General features: G+C 41.6%; 1 long non-coding RNA gene across 1 annotated transcript in view; it reads left to right on the plus strand.

Moving 5' to 3' along the window:
• Positions 1–309: 309 nt before the first annotated feature.
• Positions 310–6,638, plus strand: part of LOC123489672 — an 8,000-nt gene continuing 1,671 nt past the window's right edge. Inside the window, exons 1-2 of the long non-coding RNA XR_006660586.1 lie at positions 310–458; positions 600–647. This is a non-coding gene — a long non-coding RNA (uncharacterized LOC123489672). The remainder of the gene's footprint in view (positions 459–599; positions 648–6,638) is intronic.

Here is a 6,638-nt window from a genome sequence, read left to right on the forward strand (position 1 = left end):
AGAGAGGAAGAGGAGGGGGGAGGAGTCAGAGGAAGAGGAGGAGGAGGGAGGAGGAGGGGAACAAGAGGAGGAAGGGCAGCGGGTGTACAGGAGGAAGAGGAAAGAGGAGGGGGAGGAGGAGGAGGAGGAGTCAGGAGGAAGAGGAGGAGGAGGAGGAGGAGGGGAACAAGAGGAAGGGCAGCGGGTGTACAGGAGGAAGAGGAGAGAGGAAGAGGAGGGGGAGGAGTCAGGAGGAAGAGGAGGAGGAGGAGGAGGAGGAGGGGAATCTGTCCTTAGAGGATATCTTTTCCTCCTCCTCATCCAGTACCATGCTGGCCAACACATTACAGCCCCCACAATGCAACTGTAGAGAACCAACTCCTGATCCGGTTGCAGAGAGGTTTGTACAGCTGGGATGTCTGGGCGGCGGAGGCTATGGGACGGTCTACGCTGGATACCGCAGAGAAGACAACCTACCTGTGAGAACCATGTAATAAACACACACATATAAGGTCCATTGGAGATGCAGTACTATTTGTCAATGTGTGTGTGTGTGTGTGTGTGTGTGTGTGTGTGTGTGTGTGTGTGTGTGTGTGTGTGTGTGTGTGTTTTCTCTGTAGGTGGCTATAAAACGTGTCCCCTTGGCCAAAGTGTTACGCATACCTGTGGTGAGTTCATCATTCTCTTATCATGGCCTGTTTTGATGCAGTCTGTAGCAGTCTTTTGTGATCTGTAGTAGTCTACAGTAGTCTATAGTAGTCTGTAGTCGTCTGTAGTAGTCTGTAGTAGTCTATAGTACTATTAGTAGTCTGTAGTGCTATTAGTCATTTGTTGTAGTCTGTAGTAGTCTGTAGTGATCTGTAGTGGTCTGTAGTAGTCTGTAGTGGTCTGTAGTGGTCTGTAGTACTATTAGTAGTCTGTAGTAGTCTGTAGTAGTCTGTAGTGGTCTGTAGTGGTCTGTAGTAGTCTGTAGTGGTCTGTAGTAGTCTGTAGTGGTCTGTAGTGTTCTGTAGTACTATTAGTAGTCTGTAGTAGTCTATAGTAGTCTGTAGTGGTCTGTAGTGGTCTGTAGTACTATTAGTAGTCTGTAGTAGTCTGTAGTAGTCTATAGTTGTTTGTATTGGTCTGTAGTGGTCTGTAGTAATATTAGTAGTCTGTAGCAGTCTGTAGTAGTCTATAGTAGTCTGTAGTGGTCTGTAGTGGTCTGTAGTGGTCTGTAGTTGTCTGTAGTACTATTAGTAGTCTGTAGTAGTCTATAGTAGTCTATAGTAGTCTATAGTAGTCTGTAGTGGTCTGTAGTAGTCTGTAGTGGTCTGTAGTGGTCTGTAGTAGTCTGTAGTGATCTGTAGTACTATTAGTAGTCTATAGTACTAGTAGTCATCCGTTGCAGTCTGTAGTAGTCTAAAGTACTCTGTAGTAGTCTGTAGTAGTCTATAGTCATCCGTTGTAGTCTGTAGTGGTATATAGTACTCTGTGGTAGTCTGTAGTAGTCTATAGTGATCTGTAGTAGTCTATAGTAGTCTGTAGTAGTCTGTAGTAGTCTGTAGTAGTCTATAGTCATCCATAGTAGTCTGTAGTAGTATATAGTACTCTGTAGTAGTCTGTAGTAGTCTATAGTCATCCGTAGTAGTCTATAGTAGTATATAGTACTCTGTAGTAGTCTGTAGTAGTCTATAGTCATCCGTAGTAGTCTGTAGTAGTCTATAGTACTATGTAGTAGTCTGTAGTAGTCTATAGTAATATGTAGTAGTCTATTGTAGTCTATAGTAATCCGTAGTAGTCTGTAGTAGTCTATAGTAATCCGTAGTAGTCTGTAGTAGTCTATAGTGATCCGTAGTAGTCTGTAGTAGCCTATAGTAATCCGTAGTAGTCTGTAGTAGTCTATAGTAATCCGTAGTAGTCTGTAGTAGTCTATAGTGATCCGTAGTAGTCTGTAGTAGTCTATAGTAATCCGTAGTAGTCTGTAGTAGTATATAGTAATCCGTAGTAGTCTGTAGTAGTATATAGTAATCCGTAGTAGTCTGTGGTAGTATATAGTAATCCATAGTAGTCTATAGTCATCCGTAGTAGTCTGTAGTAGTCTATAGTCATCCGTGGTAGTATGTAGTAGTCTATAGTAATCCGTAGTAGTCTGTAGTAGTCTATAGTAATCCGTAGTAGTCTGTAGTGGTCTATAGTAATCCGTAGTAGTCTATAGTAGTCTATAGTAATCCGTAGTAGTCTGTAGTAGTCTATAGTAATCCGTAGTAGTCTGTAGTAGTCTATAGTAATCCGTAGTGGTCTGTAGTAGTCTATAGTAATCCGTAGTGGTCTGTAGTAGTCTATAGTAATCCGTAGTAGTCTGTAGTAGTCTATAGTAATCCGTAGTAGTCTGTAGTAGCCTATAGTAATCCGTAGTAGTCTGTAGTAGTCTATAGTGATCCGTAGTAGTCGGTGGTAGTCTATAGTAGTCTGTAGTAGTCTATAGTGGTCTATAGTAGTCTGTAGTAGTCTATAGTAGTCTATAGTAATCCGTAGTAGTCTGTAGAAGATTGTAGTAGTACAGTCGTGGTCAAACGTTTTCAGAATGTCACAAAGTTCGCTGCTTCAGTGTTATGGGATATTTTTGTCAGATGTTACTATGGTATACTGAAGTTAATTACAAGCATTCCATAAGTGTCAAAGGCTTTTATTGACAATTACATTACGTTTATGCAAAGAGTTTACAGTGTAGTTCTCCTGTAGCTCAGTTGGTAGAGCATGGTGCTTGCAACGCCAGGGTTGTGGGTTCGATTCCCATGGGGGGCCAGTATGAAAATGTATGCACTAACTAACTGTAAGTCGCTCTGGATAAGAGCGTCTGCTAAATGACTAAAATGTAAAATATGTTGACCCTTCTTTTTCAAGACCTCTGCAATCCACCTTGGCATGCTGTCAATTAACTTCTGGGCCACATCCTGACTGATGGCAGCCCATTCTCGCATAATCAATGCTTGGAGTTTGTCAGAATTTTGTGGGTTTTGGTTTGTCCACTCAGCGTCTTGAGGATCGACCACAAGTTCTCAATAGGATTAAGGTCTGGGGAGTTTCCTGGCCATGGACCCAAAATGTCGATGTTTTGTTCCCCGAGCCACTTAGTTATCCCTTTTGCCTTATGGCAAGGTGCTCCATCATGCTGGAAAAGGCATTGTTCGTCACCAAACTGTTCTTGGATGGTTCGGAGAAGTTGCTCTCGGAGGATGTGTTGGTACCATTCTTTATTCATGGCTGTGTTCTTAGGCAAAATTGTGAGTGAGCCCACTCCTTGGCTGAGAAAGCAACCCACTACATGAATGGTCTCAGGATGCTTTACTGTTGGCATGACACAGGACTGACGGTAGTGTCCTTGTCTTCTCCGGACAAGGTGTTTTCCGGATGCCCCAAACAATCGGAAAGGGATTCATTCAGACTTTCTTGGGCGCCCTGACACCTTCTTTACAACAATTGAACCTCTCTCCTTGAAGTTCTTGATGATCCGATAAATGGTTGATTTAGGTGCAATCTTACTAGGAGCAATATCCTTGCCTGTGAAGCCCTTTTTGTGCAAAGCAATGATGACGGCACGTGTTTCCTTGCAGGTAACCATGGTTAACAGAGGAAGAACAATGATTTCAAGCACCACCCTCCTTTTAAACCTTCCAGTCTGTTATTCTAACTCAATCAGCATGACAGAGTGATCTCCAGCCTTGTCCTCGTCAACACTCTCACCTGTGTTAACGAGAGAATCACTGACATGACGGCAGCTGGTCCTTTTGTGGCAGGGCTGAAATGCAGTGGAAATGTTTTTTTGGGGATTAAGTTAATTGTCATGGCAAAGGGGGACTTTGCAATTAATTGCAATTCATCTGATCACTCTTCATGACATTCTGGAGTGTAGGCAAATTGCCAGCATCAAAACTGGGGCAGCAGACTTTATGAAAATTAGTATTTGTGTCATTCTCAAAACTTTTGACCATGACTGTACGTAATAGTCTATAACAGGTTTTCCCAAACTCGGTCCTTGTGCATGTTTTGGTTTTTGCCCAGTACTACACATCTGATTCAAATAACCAACTCATCATCAAGCTTTTATTAGGAATTTTTTTGAACATTTTATTTTTTATTAATTTTTCTCCCCAATTTCGTGGCATCAATTGGTAGTTACAGTCTTGTCCCATCGCTGCAACTCCGTACGGACACGAGAGGCGAAGGTCGAGAGTCGAGTGCTCTGAAACACAACCAACCGAGCCGCACTGCTTCTTGACACAACAATGTGTCGGAGGAGGAAACTTACCTGGCGACCCGGTGTCAGCGTGCACTGCGCCGGACCGCCACAGGAGTCGCTAACCTGGGCGACACTGGGCCAATTGTGCTGTCCCATGGGTCTGTATTAGTCTGTAGTAGTCTGTTGTAGTCTAAAGTAGTCTAATTCAGTCTGTAGTAGTTTGATGTTATCTGATTCAGTTTGTAGTAGTTTATAGTAGTCTATAGCAGTCTGATTAGGTCTGTAGTAGTCTATAGTAGTTTGTAGTAGTCTATAGAAGTCTGTTGTAGTCTGTAGTAGTCTATAGCCGTCTGATTAGGTCTGTAGTAGTCTATAGAAGTTTGTTGTAGTCTGTAGTAGTCTGATTAAGTCTGTAGTAGTCTATAGTAGTCTATAACAGTGGAGGCTCCTCAGAGGAGGAAGGGGAGCGAATTTCATAAAAATTTAAATGGTAAAACATTGAAAAAGTTATCATTTTTAGATAAAACTATACTAAATATATTCACGTCACCAAATAATTGATTAAAACACACTGTTTTGCAATGAAGGTCTATCAGTAGCCTAACAGCACTCTGTAGGGTAGCACCATTGTGTGGCGAGGACAGCTAGCTTCCGTCCTCCTCTTGGTTCATATGACTTCAATACAAAACCTAGGAGGCTCTTGGTTCTCACCCCCTTTCTTGACTTACACAGGTAATTATGACAACTTCCGAGGAAATCCTCCAGCCTATCAGAGCTCTTGCAGCATGTTGTCCACCCAATTAAAGGATCAGTTAATTAATTTAGTACTGAAAGCATAAGCTACAGCTAGCTAGCACTGCAGTGCATAAAATGTGGTGAGTAGTTAACTCAAAGAGAAAGAAAGACAATAGTTGAACAGTTTTCAACAAATTATTTTCTTCAAAAATGAAGGAGAAGCAGTTTTACTTACTTAGCTAGCAAATGCAGCTGGCTAGTTTAGTTACTCAAACACCCGGCTCAAACAGAGGGATGCTATGTTAGCTAGCTGGCTATGACTATTCAACACAACACTGGAAGTCAATGTAAGCTTTTGGTTTTAAAAATGTATTGCCACCGGGGCCCACCGGTGTAACTGCTTACTGACTGTACACTGTAACGTTGCTGCATGATTGTAGCGGGTTTACTGACGTATTAGTTCTATTAGCTATGTTAACTAGGACGTTACTTTAGATAATATGGTGAGAAGGATGTAGGCTGTTTGTAGCCATTATGACATGGTTTGGCTTGGAAAGGTTTTTCGCCTGGTCACATACAGCTGATGTGTTGTTCATTGAAGTCCACAAACGAAGGGAAAAGGTGGAGGAGGAGAAGCGCAGAGGCGTGAAGGAATTACAACGTGGCTGCTATGAAAGTGAACTGTGTTTATGCGTGATCAGGGTGTATTCATTACGGTCGATTCTGTTGAAAAACGTTTCTTAAACGGAAGCAAAACGAAACGGGATAAAAAATACCTGAATTTTGTCCAATAGAAACTCTCGTTCACAACTGTTGGACTAATGATTACACCCTATATCAGCTAGATGCAGGCAAGAGTGTGCAAGGCGGTATTGAATGTGTCACTGTCTGTCCATGTGTAACTGTCTGTCACCTCAAATGTTTCTCTCGACCTGTGTGCACCTACGTTGTAAACTTTCATTCATAGGCTAGGTTATATCAACCTCATGATAGGTATAGGGAAAATTAGTATCATGTAGTAGCATAAACCTATCGATGTTCCATTGAACTGGGTGGATGGAATATGAATGAGAGTCATCCAATATGCTGTAATTGAAATAAGGCCATCTTCATGAGAAAAAAAAATGTGTCTCCCTCATCATAAACGGCACCGACCGCCACCGGTCTATAATAATCTGTTATCATCTGTAGTTAACTATAATAGTCATGTAGTCATCTGATTCAGTTTGTAGTAGTCTAGAGTCGTCTGGTGTAGTCTGATTCAGTCTGTATCAGTCTGATTCAGTTTGTAGTAGTCTAGAGTCGTCTGGTGTAGTCTGATTCAGTCTGTATTAGTATAAGTAGTCTGTAGTAGTCTATAGTAGTCTGCAGTAGTCTATGATAGTCTGTAAGAGTCTATAGCAGTCTGTAGTAATCTGATTTGGTCTGTAGTTCTCTTTAGTATTCTATAGTAGTCTGCAGTAGTCTATGATAGTCTGTAGTAGTCGGTATCAGTCTGTAGCAATCTGATTCGGTCTGTAGTAGTCTATAGTAGTCTGTAGTAGTCTGTAGTAGTCTATAGTAGTTTGTAGTAGTCTATAGTAGTCTGTAGTAGTCTATAGTAGTTTGTAGTAGTCTATAGTAGTTTGTAGTAGTTTGTAGTAGTTTATAGTAGTTCGTAGTAGTCTGTAGTAGTCTGATTCAGTTTGTAGTAGTCTATAGT

This window comes from Coregonus clupeaformis, unplaced genomic scaffold (assembly GCF_020615455.1).
Source record: "Coregonus clupeaformis isolate EN_2021a unplaced genomic scaffold, ASM2061545v1 scaf3153, whole genome shotgun sequence".
NCBI classification, from domain to species: domain Eukaryota; kingdom Metazoa; phylum Chordata; class Actinopteri; order Salmoniformes; family Salmonidae; genus Coregonus; species Coregonus clupeaformis.